At 32.0% G+C, this 18,495-nt stretch overlaps 1 pseudogene; it reads right to left on the bottom strand.

The window, feature by feature from the left end:
- Nucleotides 1-11,443: 11,443 nt before the first annotated feature.
- Nucleotides 11,444-13,222, bottom strand: LOC127557072 (probable E3 ubiquitin-protein ligase TRIML1; annotated as a pseudogene).
- Between the last annotated feature and the right edge of the window lie 5,273 nt (nt 13,223-18,495).

Here is an 18,495-nt window from a genome sequence, read left to right as displayed (position 1 = left end):
TATGGAAATATGTTTTACATGACTGTACATGTATACTCTATATTAAATTGCTTGTTTTTTTCAGCAAGAAAAGAACTGAAAGAGGGAGAAAAATTTTAAGTCAATTTCAAAAAAGAAAGAATGCTAAACATCGTTTTTTTCATTTAATTGGGGAATAAAATATTAAGAATTATATCAGTTCAGATGGGCCATTATTAATTTTCAAAAGAATTAAGCATCATAATATACATATTAATATTCTAAAGGATTTAGATATGTGATTTACCCCTATTTTATTTTTCAGATTAGAAAACAGATAAATTAAAATAATAATGGGTCATTGTCTGATTTTAAACTCTAGTCTTTTAATACTTCTTGTTATTTTTCAATTCCTTCTATAGGTTAAAAATCTAAAAGCGCATTAAAAATGAAGGAGATTAACAGAATAGATTTGATTATGTTCAGTCCTACCTAATAAGAGATATAGAATAATTATATAGTATAAAGCGTCTACTGCAAGTTATCATTAGAAAGCAATTGGACAAGTGTCATCATTCCCAGTGATATAGAGGATTATCAGGACCATGGCTAGGGATAGGAATGGGGGGAAGTGAAGTATTCATTATCAGGCAATTAGGTTGTATGAGACTTGGGAGAGGCTTGGGCTAGATTTGATCCCTAATCATCTGTCTTCAAAGAAACTTGCTACTTAAAATAGTTTCACCAACTTTTTTCTTCTATAATGCTACTTCCCATTCAATTCCATTTAATAGATTTTATATATATATATATATATATATATATATATATATATATATATATATATATATATATATATATATATATATATATGTATATATGCATATATATATATATATAATCTATTGAATATATATGTATGTATGTATATACTTCCCCCTATGCTAACCCCTCTGTATTTGCAGGTGGACATAATACTTTATTATCATATCTTTTTACCAATATGAATAACACTTTCCTTAGACAACCAATGGATCACATCAGATAAGTTTCAAAACATGGATTTTCTTTATATTATGTTTGACAATTCTTGTTTGAAATAGTGATATCTAGGTTTTCTATAACTTCTTAAACAGTCTTCCAAACAAACAAAAAAGTTGTCTAATAGGGATATTTATCTTTGTTTTTGGTTTTTTTTTTTTTTTGTCATTGTTTTGTTTTGTTTTAGAGAGAGTCTCGATTGTCTATAGCAAGCTCCAGGTAGTAAAGTAAAGTAAAGAATTATGCAGCAAGAAATTTTAACAATTAAAAAAAAAAGTCATGGCTGGTGCTGAGAAGTTTATCTTTCTCAACATTTCTGATTCTGACTCTCAAGAAATCCTCTCCTAAAATCCTCTCCTATTTTTTTAGGTGCTGAGCAATGCATAAACCTATTAAGAACCAGTATAATGTTAGCATAAACATATTATTTTGCTATCCCTTAGCAGAGGGCAAAGCACCGACTAGTGAGTCAGGACTGTATGTCATTGTTTATTGATGTGACGTTCAGAAAACTTCTGGAGTATAGAATACTGCTAGAAAAAAAACAGTCCCATGGTAAGAGATAAGGAAAATAAAGATTCAAACATAACTAGGCTAGATGACATAATTAATGTGGATAGTTGGGAAAGTTTTATTTCCAGTAATAAATTTTGATTTGTTTTTGCCCCAATTAAAAATATTTATTCAACAAATATTTATTAAGCACATACTCTGTGTAATGCATTATTCCGTTCAATTTTCATATTAAAAAAAGTGCAATAATTCCTTAACTTGAAGAAATTATATTATTTTAAATCAGAAAAATGAAGCATTAATACACATACACCTATTCATACATTTATGCATATGTACATATGTAATGCATATGAATGTACATATATGCATATATACACATATACATACATGTATGTGCATGTATACATACATGTATCTATCTACAGGTTCTGTGTGAGTGTCTGCATATGTTTATATTTATATACAAAGAAGAATGAGGAAGGAACACTAACAACTATAGGGATCACAAAAGGGTTTACTGTATGAAACAGATTTTTGCCCGAGATAGGAAAAAAGCCAGAACTTTAGACCAGGGGTCCTCAAACTTTTTAAATAAGGGGCCAGTTCACTGTCCCTCAGACTGTTGGAGGACCGGACTATAGGAAAAACAAAAAGTATGAACAAATTCCTATGCACGCTGCATATATCTTATTTTGAAGTGAAGAAACAAAATGGGAACAAATACAATATTTAAAATAAAGTAAAGTTAAATCAACAAACTTACCAGTATTTCAATTGGAACTATGGGCCTGCTTTTGGCTAATGAGATGGTTAATGTCTGGTTCCAAATTTGTCACTGCTAGTCATAACAAGTGATGCAAGTGTGCATCCATTAGTCTTGATCTGGTTGGAGATTTCAAACGTTTCATTCTAGAAAAAGTCTGTTCGCAGACATACATGCTGCCAAAGATGGTTGCCATTTTGAGTGCATGGTTCCTGAGATGAGGATATGTCTCAGAGGGGAGAGATGCATTGAAATTATGAAGGCTGCTTGACTTGAATGCATCTTTCAGAGAGTCACAATTCTGCAGTTCAGCCAGTTCCATTTGATAAATTGTATCCACATTTTCAGTGTCAATAGAAAATGGGTTATGGAAAAGCTGTATGTCCTGTTCATGGAGATAAAGCTCTGTAAATCTAAATTGGAACTCCTTTTGCAATTTTTCCAGTGACTCCACACATGTTTTGTTTGGGGATGCAATCAGCAGTTTTCCCGCTAACAGATTTTGAGTTGTGGGGAGATGTCAGAAGTTTTCCTCCTTCACTTGTTTGATGAGGAGGCCTAATTTTACTTCAAATGCTTTGACATGTGATTGCATATCACAGATGAGCTTCCCCTTTCCTTGAAGTTGCATATTGAAATTGTTGAGGAGCTCTGTTACATCTGTCAGAAAGGCAAGGTGCCATTTCCATTCTGCATCATTGAGCTCTGGTACTTCTTTATTTTTTTAAAGCAGAAAAGTTGTAATCTGTGGAAGTAAGTCATAGAAAACTCTCCCTCGACTCAGCCAATGGACTTCTGTGTGATATAGAACATCTTCATACTCAACATTTAGCTCAGACAGAAATTCCTGAAATTGTCTGTGATTTAGTGCATTAACTCTAATGAAGTTAACACAAGATACCACAATTTTCATAATAGAGTCCCACTTCAGTGATTTACTACACAGTGCTTGTTGGTGGATGAGGCAGTGTATGGCTATTGGATGAGAATGGTTATGTTTGTCCATCTCTTGGTTAATGTGAGCAATTACTCCTTTCTTAGATCCCACCATGCTAGGAGCACCATCAGTTGTCATTCTGGCTAGTTTAGCCCAGTCCAGCTCCAAACCATTCATAATTTGGCAAATCTTTTCATAGATATCCTCTCCTCTCGTTGTTCCTTTGATGCTTTGCAGTGCAACAAGCTCTTCTATAACTTCAAAATAATCATTCGTCCCACGAATAAAAATTAGAAGTTGTGCAGAATCATGAATATCATTGCTTTCATCAAGTGCCAAGGAAAAATATGAATTTTTTTATGGAGTTTTGCAAATGCTGATGCAGATTGTCTTCCCTTTCTTCAATCCTCCATGTAATTGCAGGTCCTGAAAGACTCACTGTACTAAATAAATCAGTCTTCTCTGGACACATCTCTTTGGCAACAGAAAGAAGGCATTCTTTAACAAATTCTCCCTCCAGGAATGGTCTGCCAGTGCGTGCTATTAGCTTGGCAACTTGAAAACTTGCTTGCAGTGATGAAATATTTAGCTGCTTCTGCTTCACAAAATTATTTTACTAAGTTGTCAATGTATTTTTCAGTTTTAATATTTTATCTTTTCTCACTTCTCCAACCAAACAATCATATTTATCTTTATGTTGAGTTTCATAGTGTCCATGCAAATTATATTCTTTGAACACAGACACTATATTCTGGCATATCAGACATACAACTCTTTCCTTGTACTACATGAAAAGTAATCATAAGTTCATTGTTCTTTGAATATCCTACATTCTGAGTCAATTTTTCTTTCTCTTGACATCATTATTTCCTAGGGATTCCAAATTGCTATTAGTAAAATATCAATATCAATATCTATCTATCTATCTATACAGTGTTACAAAAACAATATACCAGCAATAACTTTGCCCACACAGAGACATACAGACTGCGATGCCTAACTTCCTCCAAGCTGCCTCTGCACTGTGATGCCTCTGTTTCCCACACTCTTTCTCCCATTCTTTGCACTCCTGCTCCCAACCTTCATTGCTGCAGTGAATTCCCCCTGCAGTGGCTGTGACATGTGCAGCATGCACTGTACATCCCTCGCACCTGTCTGTTGTAGTGGCTGCCGTTACTGTACAAGGCTTCAGGCTGTCAGTTCTCCATCTTCTGCATCTCTCTCCCTTCCCCACACCACACACCCTGGCCTGGGAACTCACCTCACCTCAGTATCTCCTCACCTCAGTATCTCCTCACATTCTGTCTCCGCCACCTCAGCCCAGTGCTGGAAGTGTGAGTTGCTAACGCAAGTTTAGGTCAAACGTCACTTCTGGTCTGATTTTGCCATAACCTGTCAGGCCACATAAACGTCTCAACGGGCCGCATATAACCCATGGGCCGTAGTATACACTGATATAGGGTGTTATATTTTGGTCATTGCTTAGTTTCTGCTGTCATACTTTCCAATATTCCCAGAAATTTTGTCACATAATGAGCTGTTATGCCAGAAGCTGGAGTCTTTGGATTTATCAAACACCAAATTATTATAATCATTGATTACTGTGACTAGTGAACTTAACCTACTTCAATGATCAACTATTCTATATTTTAGTTTTAGGTCTGGTATGAGTTGGCCACCTTCATTTGCAGTTTTTTCATTACATACCTTGAATTTTTTTACTTTTTTTCTCTTCCACATGAATTTTATTATTGTTTTATGTATCCATAGAGTAATTTCTTGGCAGTGATTGGCATGACATTGAATGAGTAGATTAATTTAGACTTAATTGTCATTTTTATTTTATTAGCTCAGCTTTTATTTATGTGAAAAGTGTTTTTTTTTTGTTTGTTTGTTTTTTGTAATAGTGTTCCTATAGTTACTGGCTTTGTCTTGGTAATTAGCCTCTCAAATAATTTATATTATCTATTTTTATTTTAAATGGAATTTTAAATTTAATTTATTTTAAATGGAATTTCTTTTCCTATCTCTTGTTGCTTGATTTTGTTGGTAACATATAAAAATGCTTATGATTTATATGGATTTATTTTATGTCCTGCAACTTTGATAAAATTATTAACTTTTTCTAGTAATTTTCTAGTTGATATTTTAGCATTCTCTAAGAATGCCATCATATCATCTACAGAGAATGATAATTTTGTTTCCTCATTACCTACTCTAATTTCTGCAATTCCTTTTCCTTTTCTTATTTCTAAAGCTAACTTTTCTAATACAATATTGAATAGGAATAGGAATAGAGGGCAACTTTATTACATCATGATCTTATTAGGAGTGCTTCTAGTTTATCGACATTACATATGATTTTTTGCTGATGGTTTTATATAGATGCTACTTATCATTTTAAGGAAAACATTAATATAGTCAATTATGCTAATAGTTTTCCTAATATTGAATCAGCCCTATATTCCTGGTATAAATCTAACTTGGTCTTGTTGTAATATCTTGGTGATAAGTTGTAATATCTTTGCTAATATTTTATTTAAGATTTTTGTATCATTAGGGAAATTGGTCTATATTTATCTTTCCTTGCTTTGATCTTATCTGGTTTAGGTATCAACACCATATCTGTGTCAAAAAAGGAATTTAGTAGGATTCCTTCTTCTATTTTTCCAAATAGTTTGTATAGTATTGGAATTAATTGTTCTTTAAGTGTTTGGTAAAATTCACTTGTAAATCTTTCTGCTCTTAGAAGTTTTTTTTTTTTTTTTCCTTAGGGAGTTCATTAATAACTTGTTCATTTTTTTTTTCTAAAATGGAACTATTTAAGTAATTTATTTCCTCCTCTTTTTATCTGGACAATTCCTATTTTTGTAAGTACTTATTCATTTCATTTATATTACCAGACTTATTGGCATATAGTTAGGCAAAATAGCTCTTAATTATTACTTTAATTTGCTCTTAATTAATGGTAAGTACACCCTTTTCATTTTTGATAATATTTATTTGATTTTCTTCTTTCCTCTTTCTAATCAACAAAAGGCTTATCTATTTTGTTAGTTTTTTTTCATAAAACCAACTCTTAGATTTTTTTATTAATTCAATAGTTTTCTTACTTTCAATTTTATTAATCTCTCCTTTTATTTTCATAATTTCCAATTTGTATTTTATTAGGGGTTTTTACTTTATTCTTTTTCTAGTTTTTTTATTTGTATGCCCAATTCATTGATCTTCTATTTTATTTATGTAATTATCTAGAGATATATAATTTCCCCTAAGAACTGCTTTAGCTGTATCCCATAAATTATGGTATGTTGTCTCGTCATTCTTTTAGATGAAATTCTCTATGGTTTGTTGTTTCACCACTCATATTTTAGGATTAGATTATTTTGTTTTCAATTAATTTTTTATCTATTTTCCCCCAGCCCTTTTTTCATGCAATTTTTATTGCTTTGTGATCTGAAAAGAATACAATAGTGATTTCTCCCTTTCTACATTTGAATATAAGGTTTTCCCCCTTAATGTATTGTCAATTTTTGTGTAGGTGCCACATGTTTCTAAGAAAAATATATTTCTTTCTTTCTTCATTCAATTTTTTTCTGAATGTTTATCATAAATAACCTTTCTAAAATTTTATTTACTTCCTCAACTTCTTTCTTGTTTTTTTTTTTTTTTCCTGATTCATCTAGTTTTGATAGAGGGAGATTGAGATTCCCCACTAGTATAGTTTTGCTGTTTATTTCTTCTTGCAACTCATTTAACTTCTGCTCCAGCAATTTGGAAGCTTTAGCACTTGGTGAATATATGTTTAATATTGATATTATTTCATTATCTATGGTAACCTTTAGCAAGATGTAGTTTTCTTCCTTTCTCTTTTAATTATATTTATTTTTTATTTTGTTTGATCTGAGATTAGGATTGCTACACCTGCTTTTTTTTTTTTTTAAACTTCAGCTGAAGTAAAATAGTTTCTGCTCCAGTCTTTTATTTTCACCATGTATTTATCTTTTTGCTTTATATGTGTTTTTGTAAACAACATATTGTAGGATTCTGGCTTCACTCTAGTCCTCTATTCACTTCCATTTTGGGGGATACTTCATCCCATTTACATTTACAGTTAAAATTACTAACTTTATTTCCCTCTATCCTATTTTTCCTGTTATTCTTTTCTCTCTATTATTACTTTCCCACTCACCAATCTTTTTCTTCTGATACCCATCTTCCTCAATCTACTCTTCTCTTTTTCAGCCCTCTTTCTCCTTTCTTATGTATTTGCCCTTCTACTTCTGTCCTCCCTTTTATTAGTCTCTCTCTTTGCTCTCCTCTTTCCCCTCCTTCTTCCCTATATGATGAGACAAGTTTTCATATTAAACTAAATATGTATGATATTTCCTCTTTGAGCCAAATCCACTGAGATTAAGGTTTAAACATTGCTCATCCCCCTTCCTTCTTTTCCTCAATTGTAATAGGTCTTTTTTTGCCTCTTTATGCATTGAATTTTACATTATCTTACCTTTCCTTTCCTCTTCTTCCAATACAATCTTTTTCTCCTCTAGTTTTTTTTCTCTATATCACAACATTAAAATCAACTTGCATCTATACTCTCTGAATATACCCTGAACAAAGATACAGTTTTCAAGAGTTATACTTCTTACCTTCTCATGTAGGGATGTAAATCTTTTAACCTTTAAAAAAGATAGTTTCTTCTTTCCTTCCCTTTTTACCTTCTTATGCTTTTCATAAGTTATTTATTTAAAAATCAAATTTTCTCTTGAGTTCTGGTATTTTTATCAAAAATACTTGAACATGCACAATTTTACTGAATTCCCATCATTTTTTCTCTGAAAGAGAATGCTTAGTTTTGCTAGGTAGTTGACTCTCAGCTGCTGCTGCCCAAGCTCCTTTGTCCTAGAATATCATATTCCAGGGCCTTCAAGCCTTTATAGTGAAAGCTGCTAGATCCTGGATAATCCTGATTGGGGTTCCTCAATATTTGAATTGCTTCTTTTTGGCTGCTTGCAGTATTTTCTCCTTGATCTGATAATTCTGGAATTTAGCTACAATATTTTTTGTAGTTTTCATTTTGGGATCTGTTTCAGGGAGTGATTGGTGAATTCTATCAATTGTTATTTTACTATCTGGTTCTTGGACATTAGGGCAGTTGTCCTTGAAAATTTCTTGAAAGATATTATCTAGGCCTTTTTTTTTTCTTCATGGTTATCATGTAGTAGTCCAATAATTCTTAGATTGTTTCTCCTGGATCTATTTTCAGTTTTTTTTTTTTTTTCCTGCAATGAGGTATTTTAAATTTTCTTTAATTTTTTAATTTGATTTTGTTTGATTCTTGATATCTCCTTTAATCATTCTCTTCCATTTGTCAAATTCCAATTTTTAGTGAATTATTATCTTCAGCTGACTTTCTTTAAACTCCTTTTACATTTAACAATTATACTTTTAAAGGAGTTGTTCTGTTTATTGGATTTTTTTTTTCCATTTCACCAATTTTATTTTTGAGAAGTTGTTCTCTCTTATTTTACCAATTCTATTTTTCAAGGAATTATTTTTTTTGTCAAATCTTTTTAAGAAGCTTTTTTTTAGCTATCAAACTATGCATACCCTTTGACCCAGCAGTGTTATTACTGGGCTTATGTCCCAAAGAGATTTTTTTAAAGGGAAAAGGACCGGTATGTGCAAGAATGTTTGTGGCAACCCTCTTTGTAGTGGCCAGAAACTGGAAACTGAGTGGATGCCCATCAATTGGAGAATGGCTAAATAAATTGTGGTATATGAATATTATAGAATATTATTGTTCTGTAAGAAATGACCAATAGGGTGATTTCAGAAAGGCCTGGAAAAGCTTACATGAACTGATGCTGAGTGAAATGAGCAGGACCAGAAGATCATTATTTACTTCAACAACAATTACTATATGATGATCAATTCTGATGGACGTGGCCCACTTCAACAATGAGATGAACCAAATCAGTTCCAATAGAGCAGTAATGAACTGAATCAGCTACACCCAGCGAAAGAACTCTGGGAGATGACTATGAACCACTACATAGAATTCTCAATCCCTCTATTTTTGTCTGCCTGTATTTTTGATTTCCTTCACAGGCTAATTGTACACTATTTCAAAGTCCAACGTTTGTTATACAGCAAAATAACTGTTTGGACGTGTGTGTGTGTGTGTGTGTGTGTGTATACACACATTATATATATAGTTTTTAACTTATACTTTAACATATTTAAAATGTATTGGTCAACCTTCCATCTTGGGGAAGTAGGGGGAAGGAGGGAAGAAGTTGGAACAAAAGGATTTGCAACTGTCAATGCTGAAAATATATTTGTAAATAAAAAGCTATTTAAAAAAAGAGAATATTGTATACAGCAACAAGAAGATTATGTGATGATCACCTCTAACAGCCGTGATTGTTTTCAACAATAAGCATTTATTAAACATCAGTTGCTAGATAAAAAAAAAAAAAATCAAATTGACAATGTGGGGACATCACCAGTACTTATATATATTTTAGGTATTTTTTTTTATAATTAAGAAAAATGCATCATTCCAGTGTTGTCATTAAAGTATAAAATTGTTAGACTTTAAAAAATGGTTTTTTTTTTTCTAAGTCAATTTCTTGTGTTTTCTTTTCCAAACTCTCTTGCAAACCTCTCATTTCCTTTCCCCATATTTTCTTCTAATTCCCTTTCATGGTCCCTTTTTAATTCTCCCAAGACAGTCTTTTGAGTTGGAGACCAGCTCATATCCCCCTTTGAGGCTTCAGCTGGAGTTATTTTGCCTTTAGTTTACTCAGGGTTTGAGTTCTGTTCTTCCCTGTCTCCATAATAGCTATCTATGGTCAGAGCGCTTTTTGCTTTTTTGCTCATTGTAAAAATTTAAGGGATGCTCTTAGGGCACAGAGGAGATTGTCCTGAGTTTCCTCTACAAGGCATCAGGGGCTTAATGCTGTGCTGGGATCAGGGCTGGCTAGCTGCTACAGGTTTCCTCCCTGTGTTGGGTAGACCTGGCCAAATCCTGTCTGTTTTGTTGAGGTTCAGCAGCTCACTATTTGCCTTTGGGACATTGCTGACAGACCTTTCCTGAAGTTCTTCCAAGATATCTTCTGTTGTAACTTTGTAACACTCCAAATATTTGTGATTTCTGTCACTTCAAAATTTATTAAGAGGCTTGATCTCATGTGAATTCTGAGAGAAGTCAGGAAGGGTGCCAGCAAAGTCCTTTTGACTTTCTGCCATCTTAGCTCTACTCCCAAATGCTTTTCTTCAAATGCCTTACAACAATTTGTTATAACTTTGTTTTAATATCCTCACATATATCATATACCTAATTTAATGTACTTCATTGATACTTTTGGATATTAATGTCCCTGAAGATAAGAATTGTTTTATTTCATATCTTTCCCAAATTTATAGAACAGATCCTCATAAGGAATAGACACTTAATTAATATGTCTATGTTGTAATTGAATAAAGCTAAACTGAAATAAAATCAAATGGCTGTGTAATGAGTCTTTTGTTAGTCATCTGGCTACAAGAATTTTTATTCAAGAATACTTTAACTAATTCCATAAAAGGAACAAATATGATTTTAAAATTTGCTGTACCATTTAAATGAGAAGAAAAAGTACTGTAGTAGATGATAGTCAGGACATGAAGGATCTCAAAAAGCTTGAATTCAGGATCAAGATAAATTTGAACAAATTCAGTGAGAATATAGTTCAACATCTAACTTAGGTTCCAAAGAAATCAATAGCACAAATAAAGGATGTGGAAGGTTTGGCTAAAAAATAAAGACAATAACATAAAGAATAAAGATTCAATATGAATAATACAGAAGCAAAAGAAACAAAAAGGTACTATCTTAGGCTTATTAATTAGAATTATTATTCTAATATAATTTTATATTTTATATTATTATTTTTTTCCAATTTTAACAAGTATTTATTAAACTTCAGTAGCATTGTACATATTGGTAATAGAGAGAGCAAATTGAAACAATCCCTGATATAACATTTTATATTCTACTGGGGTTGAGATAAAACATATACAAAGATAAAACAGGAAAAGTTATTGCCATCAGGGCAAGTAAGTACAATTATTTTTGTGTAATATAGTACATAGGAATCAGGGTGATAATGCTAGAAGTCCTTGATGTGTTTTCCTTGATTTCTCTCAATTACAAGCAGATTGTGAGAGAATAATCATTGTCAATATTTTCTTAGAAAATCTAAAAAGGGCATGAGAGGTCCTGAGAATGAAATGGTAGAAAAGGTATAAATTAGATATCTATTTTTCACATGATAAAATGTGATATCGCGTCACATTCATAGTCAAAAAAGATGCCAAACTTTAAGTTGCACACATTGACTAGGCAGTATAAGCTATGGACTTGGGAACAAAGATTAAGGTGGGACTAGCTTGAATCAATCAGGAATTATGTTTCAGTACAGTTCTAAGCATGAAGAAATTTTAAGATTGATTTTTTTTTTTAATTTTTACACATGCCAAAACAATACATAGTATTATTTGGCACGTGCACTTTCCAGTAATATCTCCTTGAAACAAAGGTTTGAGTATCAAGGACTTGTGCAAAATCTATTAATCTCCCATTATTGGCTGATGCTTCTTCTCATACTTTTCATATCCTCAGATATGATGTTATCTGGGTCAGCTGTATTGCAATCCAGAGTGATGTTCACTTTACAATTGAAAATTTATTTCATAAAATCTGTAATGGAACAGACAGTCATGCATGTCTGGAAGGTTTCTATTTTCTTTTGCAGCACAGATTCATTCCTGCTTGACATTTCTTCCATATCCAGGAGCAAATCCAGATCTGGTTTCTTATACTCCTCCTCTAACTCTGTGATTCCCTTTCTTAATTCTTGAGGCTCAGGCCTTCTAAATTGGCTGTCATTTCAGCTTCAAATTTTGATAGATATGCATCTTTCTCCTCATTTACAAATTGTTTAATTTTTTGGAATTGAGACAAAATGTTCTTCTTTTGAATTTCTCTTTCCTCCTCTGGGAATGCAAATTTAGCTTTCTCATTAGCCACTTGTTGTACAATGTTTTTGGTTTCCCTCCACAAATCAGACACAGTTTCATAGAGCTTCTTCCTGAAGTTCTCAGGAGCCTCATCTATGCAAAAGAGTTTGTGAGCCTCATGTTCCTGGGATTGAGAACAGGACATACAGACTGGATTCTGGTCATCTTCACAGAATAGCTTCTCCAATTTCTGATGTTTCTCACACTTGCCATGCCTATCAGGGTACTGCAAGTCTTAATTTTTTTGGCAGGGCTGCCAGTTTACCAAGTTGCACATTGACTTGAAAATCCTACAGCTGGGAGATAATCCTGCACTCTGGACAGGAGAAAGAGGTCAAGCCTTGCTGCCAGCTGCTACTGAAGCAGTTATGGCAAAAACTGTGGCCACAATCAATGGTCACTGGGTTTGTGAAGTATTCCCTGCAAATGGAGCAGATGAGCTATTTCTGGAGGTCTTAAATTAGTTCTAAGGCCATGTTTTGTTGTTCCTTCTGAGATGTTTTCTTCAGTCTCACAGAGCTCTCTTTTTTATCTGCTCAAAACACACACAGGATCTCCTCTCTTTTTTTTTTTTTTTAAACTTCTGGAAGTTACAGATGAGAGGTGAGTGATGAATGGATAACAAAGGTAGATGAACATTCCTGAAAAGGGTTTAACAAGCTCTCACTATAGAAGTGCTAGTCCTCCCTGACACACCAATGCAAAAAAAAAGTACATTTTAGAAAGAAGGTTAAGCAGTGCCTAAAACTATGAGCAGAAGATATTTGCCTTTTAGAATTCTACTGAATAAATGGGATAAAACGTCAATTAACTCTACATAACTCACTAAATTCTCCAAATATACTGGTTAACTGAAGTGCTACTTGATTAAAAATATATGGGCACACAAACTTATTTTGAAAGCATTATGGTGACAAAAGGAAAAATCTTACCTTCATAGCTTAAAAATCCTTCATTGTAGATTTTTCCCCCACTTCAATAAATGTTTTAAATAAGTGCCTTTCATTTCTTGTTTCCCCTCCAGACCTCCAAGGGAGCAATCATAAATGCATTAATAAAAATTATCTTTGAATAAATTAATTATATTTGCATTATTAAATCAACTACTGAGTATCTGCAATTTAGGTGTTGCTCCTGAATTTCAGACCTTGAACTTCAATCTTAAACTTAGCAGAAAATTCTATGAATACTCATGCATCTAAGAGTATCCTACTGAATTCACCAGGGCAGGATGATGAATAGAAATTATTTCTGATTAATGCTTCTAAACTAACTTATAACTGATACCCATCTAATTGATTCCAAATCTTGCACTCTCTAAATGTTTCTGAGGGCAATAGTAACTTAGCAATGTTGACAAAAACTGTGTCTGGTCATACATATTCCCATTTGAACATCTGCCATAAAATAAATGAATAATTTACTATGGTAAAAATGTATTTTTTTCAAGTCTATGATTTTATGAATATTTGTAGTGAAATGATAATTTCATGTGACTGCTATAATTATTTGAATTGCAAAATCCAAGGGATATGCAAAAAATAGAATATTCTTTCCCCATTGAGACTGAAAATTAATATATACACATGTAATGATCTTGAGTGTGAGAAAAGACATCTATACTATTTATCTTATATTCCTAATTCTCACTGCCTCATTTGACACTATTTAGGTCCAATAAATAAAAATAAGATGCCCGAGGTAAAAAAAAAATTATAAGTAGTAGAAATATAATCTAAAGCTGATATTCCTCTGATATCAAATCCAACTTGTTTTTTTTTTTTACTAGACCATACTTTTTTCTTTCTCCCTTGATAATATTGTGTGCAGATTCCTCAATCTATGTCACTAACTTCCAGTGCTACATTTTTCTTCATATATTTGGTAACTATTTTCATTTAAATGCTGTCAACATTTCAAATTAAAAATATATGTGATTTCACTTGGCCTCTTCCTCTGATAGGACTTCTACAAACAGAAGCTTTTAACTGGTTAGCCTGGAAAAAATTATTGGTTGATGATATGAGGTGAGTTCCAGGATCAACTTAGATTCTAAGGCAGGTTGTAAGCAAGAAGCATCTTAATTCATATAATATAGATCTGTGATAGGAATGAATAACAATTTCACACATATCACTATATAATGGTTAATTTGATATTCCTGGTGTTAATTCTAGTCATTGTAAATTTTTTTCATCCCAAAAGATATTTGTAAGCTGCCACTAACATCATTCTCACAGTTTTGAGGTGATTATTTTTTTGTTCTGTATTTGTGTTTAGCTACTCTCCATTGATTTTTTGTACAATTTTGATATTAATTAATGGCAAAAAGTCCCTCAGAAAAGTCTAAATAACTTTGTCAGTAAGGTGTGAGATATGATAGGATACTGGGGATTACTGGAGAAAGTTACTACCTTTGCTAAATTATTCATAACAGGGAGAGTAAGTATCCTCCCATAATTACTATATCTGTTGTCTCCTTTTTTTCTTCCTGTAGAGGATTGCAGATATTAAGGAACTCTGAGAAAAGTATTCTTGAAGCAAAGATACTTACAGCAGGGTGTTAACTCATTGTGATGGATGAAGTAATAGTTCTCTAATTCATATATATGTTTAGTACTTAGTATGATGATGTAATGGTTCTCCAGTTCACATATTTAGTATAGTATAAAGATGTAATTGTAATAAGGTATTTAAACTGGGACAAAGTCAGACTCAGAGGCATACTAGTTGAGACTGGTAGACTGGCAGACTGCTGAAGGCGACTGGGTCAGATTATGACAGACACAGACTGTGTAAGAGACAATAAAGATTTTGGGCTCTATTCTTGTCCATTCTCCTGCTGTCTATCCTTCTAAGACCAAAGTCCTTATGAAAGATCCTTCAGAAAGCTAGACTGGACATAATACCTTCCCTTTGATTCTTTCCTGCTTTGCTTAAATGGTGATTATGGGAAGTAGAATGATATAGGCTATCAAAGAGTTTTGTTGGGCTTTTTTGCTTTTTTATTTGAGGGAATGATGATAGTGATGCTTTCTGAGTTTCAATTACTACCAGTTCATTCATTGAATTCCTGATTTGTTGACTATGTAAATGTATAATATGTAAATATTATAATTTATGCCCTTTGTGGTATATACTTAATAATAATTCAAATGAGGTTAGTGGATTCCTGGAATCCCTGAAACATTTTCAAAAAGTCTGTAAGGTTAAAATAATTTTTATAAAATAAGACACAGTGAGCTTATTAAAATATCTACATATTTTTCAATAACATATATGTGTGAATATGGAATTTTCATATATTTCATGCAAAATAACAATGCAACCGACTAAATGCAAAAGCAGATATGAGAATATAGTCATTCTCCTTTAAAGAGATTTGAAAAATACGTGAAAAGATACCATTTCTCATTATTTTTTCTTTGTGAAATATAGCTATATTTAATGAAATGTGTATTCATGTTAACACATAGTGAGTTTATTGTTTTAATTAAATTAATAAATAATGTATTGCTTTACTTTTTAATATAATGAAGTTGGTTGTCATAGTTCATATAGACAGAAATTCTTTGTGTTCCTTCAATAAAATTTTTAAAGTGTTTCTGCAAATAAAAGTGTTGAGAAACATTACTGTAAATTTACTTTCCTTTCATTCTTATTTTTATATACTTTTTTATACACTGTCACCCCCATTCATATATAAGCTCTGTAAGGTTAGAGATTCTTTTGTGTGTTTTTAACATTTTTTGTATTCTAAGTGCTTAAAATAGTACATGGCATATAGTTACGTGCTAATAAATGTTTATTTATTGATTGACTTATTGAAAATACTGTCTTATTTGTTGTTCTGTCATTTTAGACACTTCAATCTGCTTCCAACTTATCATCTGAGGCTAATAGTATAAAATTGATCTTCATACTTTGTATGTTTCAGTCAAGATAGAATATCCCTTATTCTTTAATCTTGCATTACTCTTGGCTGCATCTGTTATCTTTACTGTTTTCTATTGTTAGAACACCTTTCTCCTCTGTTTCTTCATATCTGACTTTTCCTTAGCTCTATTGTTATCACTTTCACTAAATTCTATATCTTATACTTTAAGTTACCTCTTAAAGTTAACTTAAAGAATACCTTAAGTTAAGATATTAAAATATCTTAAGCTGAATTTCTTGTTAAATATTTCAAAACAATCTGTGTGAACCTTGGCTTCCACTCGCAGTTTTTAAAATGAGAGCTAAGATTTCATTGGTATAAAGAGAAGTTCTCACTCACCCTATTGATATAAATGATATTACTGGACTGAGACACTAAGTGGATACTTAGCCCAGGCTCAAATAGACAGTAAATACTGAAGTTAAAATTTAAACAAGTATTTTTTATGACTGAGAAGCCAGATACCTATCCGCTCTATAACACTACTTTTCTAGTATTAATTACTATTATATGTGTTCATATTATCCCCCCAGATTCAATTAAAATACTTTGAAGATAGTTTTCTTTTAATCTTTTCCAATATAAATCTCCTGACATTTTAATTGCTTAGAAATTAAAGAACTTTAGGAACAAAAAAAATGTATAAATGTGAAATGTTTTATTTTTTCAATCTTGTATCTCTCCTCATTGTGATTCCTAAATGAGCCTAGATTCTTGAAATTTCTGCCAGCAAAGCAGAGCAAAAGTTTTAAAGAGTCCTGTGAAATTTAAAAGGACTATGTGTTTGCCTCTATAGGGCTAGTAGCTTAGCTACGATCAGCCATCATTTTTTTTTCAGTTATAATTACAATCTACTAAGGCTATGAAAAAATTGCCTTCTGCACTCAAGGAAAAGGTGCACATAGACAAAATCATGCATTTTTCAAATATCAAAGCATAAGTTATCATATATCAGTTCATACATGTCAGATGACAGTAATTTATATCCATTCTATTATCTATTTGCATCATGCCAGCTTCTTTTATGTTCTATAGTTTGTATTACATTAATAATGGCAAAATCTGAGATTTTTTTAAAATATGCATGTGCTTGATGGTATAAAAATATGGACTATGTGTAAATCTTGCCATTCAATCTATTTTTCTTTGTCTCAGTTATAAAATAAACACCTTGAATAGAATAATCATGTCATATCTACAATATTCATATAATTTTTCCCTGAATCTCTGACTTGATTAAAACAGAGATGTAATGAAATTTTCTCTGCCAATACCTATTACTAACTGATTTGCCTGCCATTAATTCCTGAACTCTTAGAGAATTTCCTGAAAAGGACTGAGAGTTTGAATAATATATCCACACACAGTTAGAATGTGAGAAATGCCAAACTTGAGCTTAAATATCCTGATTCTCCAGCTAGCAGTCTGTCCATTACTCCAAGTTGTCATCTACTTTATGTTATATACCCTATAATGCTCAGAACAGTGGGATGCTCAGTATTCATTTATTAAAATACAGGGATACTCCTGAAGGACTGAAGGAAAGGCATAAGATGCAATAAAAGCAAGGAAAGTTTTCTCCTTTCTTTCATCCATGCTGCTTTCCTCAACCAACACTATATTTCACTCTCCTCTTTATATCTCAGTCTGTTTGCTGGGATCACTTCTTTATCCTCAGATTTCACTAATTCTTCTTGTGTCATAGAGGTCCTTATTTCTGATTTTTTCACTCAAAAAGTTTCTAGGAAAATTTCAAATAATATGAATCTTTTTTGTTCACTTTGTAAAAATTCCAATAATACCTAGTAGAATATTAATCCAACATACCAAACATCATTCTAGAATATAATATTCAGAACATTTGTTTTATTAAGTAGTCTGAAAATTATATGACCCATGTCTTCTTATGCTTAAGACAAAACTTAGTTTAAAGGTCATTAAAAAAAAAGAAAAGTCAAAATAAAAATGATGTGAAGTTTCATAAGCATTTGTAAAATATTTTGAATCAAATTAGACAATAGTAAATTTGGAAAAGCATTTTGATATGGCTTTCTAAAGAGATTAAAGTAGAATTTTGCTGCATAGATGTAGAAATATTTTACAAGGCATGAAGTGTCATGTGGCTAACAATTATTAAAAAGAACCTTTAAGCAATATCTTATACAGAAATAACTAGTTTAAATCCCAGTTGAGATCCCGGAATTAACCATTCATTGTGAGGAGCTATGTGTATAACTGAGATAATTAGCTCAAGTGAGATTGAAAGAATGAAGG

Source organism: Antechinus flavipes, chromosome 3 (genome assembly GCF_016432865.1).
Source record: "Antechinus flavipes isolate AdamAnt ecotype Samford, QLD, Australia chromosome 3, AdamAnt_v2, whole genome shotgun sequence".
Classification (NCBI taxonomy): Eukaryota; Metazoa; Chordata; class Mammalia; order Dasyuromorphia; family Dasyuridae; genus Antechinus; species Antechinus flavipes.
Note: the sequence above shows the minus strand (reverse complement) of the source record. Positions and strands in the feature narration are given on the sequence as shown.